This window comes from Galeopterus variegatus, unplaced genomic scaffold (assembly GCF_000696425.1).
Source record: "Galeopterus variegatus unplaced genomic scaffold, G_variegatus-3.0.2 Scaffold23, whole genome shotgun sequence".
NCBI lineage: Eukaryota > Metazoa > Chordata > Mammalia > Dermoptera > Cynocephalidae > Galeopterus > Galeopterus variegatus.
The window spans coordinates 365,968-367,459 of record NW_007726134.1 but is presented as its reverse complement, the minus strand read 5'-3'; the positions used below and the strand labels follow the sequence as shown (position 1 = coordinate 367,459).

General features: G+C 41.8%; 1 protein-coding gene across 1 annotated transcript in view; it reads left to right on the top strand.

Annotated features, from left to right (window-relative positions):
* The window catches only part of PTDSS1 (phosphatidylserine synthase 1), a 67,361-nt gene that overhangs the window by 25,426 nt on the left and 40,443 nt on the right, over positions 1–1,492 (top strand). The gene's annotated exons all lie outside the window — the stretch shown is intronic.

Below are 1,492 nucleotides of genomic sequence, written 5' to 3'. Positions count from 1 at the left end.
GGACACGAAAAAAGACAAAAAGGGGAAAAAAAAAAAAAAATCCTTTGTTACAAATATTGGTGACTGTTACAAGTGCTGGTGATGACTTGAATTCTTTTACATGTGAACTGTTTGCTCCACATGACCCCTTCTTATGCTCTTGTCTCTTAATGTACACAGGAGTGGACTTAAGCAAATATTGCTTGTTTTCCTTTACACACCTTCATGTTGCTCTTTGCCAGTGCAAGCTCAAGTGCATCCTTTGAGCATGCTGGAGGGAATGAAAACCCAGCAATTCAGTATCTTCATTGTTATGAATGGGAAGGAACTTGGAAAGGGAGAAGTCTTCTGACAAAGAGCCCTGATTTGAACTAATGTTTACTGATAAGCATATAAATACCGCATGTCTTATTTTTACTTGGTTTTGTAGTCTAAATAGTCAAAACGCCTAAATGGATTTAAAATAAATCTTCAACACTTCAGATATTGGCTTTATCTTTGCGTATATAAGATATCAAGTAAGTTGTTTTAAGTTTGGAAAATGTAATCTTATGTAAAAATGCAGAAGGATTCTAAAAAAATGAATATTTTGCTAAAGATTGCCTATTTTGCTTTCACCCTTCAGAGATCATAGGTAACTCTTGAACTCTTTGAATTTATTGGTGAACTTTTCCCTCCACATTATTCACTGACTGTGGCTGTGTGACAGGTGATGCTCTGGGCCCTGAGGCCACCAAGGAGGATGAAACAGAGAGGAACCTGCCCTTAGGAGCCACCCTTCCAGTCAGAGGAGGGAGGACAGCAATAGTAAACAAAATGTTAAACAAATCAATAATAAAAAAAAAAATCAGCTATCACTAGGTGCTAGGAAGTTAGTTAAAACTGGGCGAAGTGACAGTGACATGGTGGCTGCTTTAGCCTGAGTAGCGAGGGAGGGTCTGAGGGAGTGACGCTTAATCTNGACATGGTGGCTGCTTTAGCCTGAGTAGCGAGGGAGGGTCTGAGGGAGTGACGCTTAATCTGCAGCTTGCATGCAGGGAAGGATCTAAGCATTGATGGGGGGTGGTGTGGGTGGCATTCCACACAAAGGGAAAGGCTGCTAAAATGGCCCCACAGCTAGAAAAAACTTGGTGCGTTCCAGGCCAGCATGGCCCAGGGAGAATAGTAAGAGAACGGTCACAGAGTCGGGCATAGACAGAATCATAGGGCCTTGTGGGCCAGGGTAAGGAGGATGGGCGTGAACACAGCAGGAAGTATGAGAGGGTTTTTCCCAGACAAGTGGCATGATTACATTTACATTTCTAAAAAGATAGTCCTGGCTGTATCATACTTACGTCCCACGGACTTCATATTGCTGCTTGAGATGATAAGTTTTCAGCTAGTTGAACACATGTGAGTATTTCCTGTTTCAAATGATTCATTGTAGGTAATGGGCAGTTTTATTTCTTATCTGAGAGCTTTTGGGAGAATGGAGCCCTTTGGTAATCTGATGAGACCGATAGAACCTTTCCCA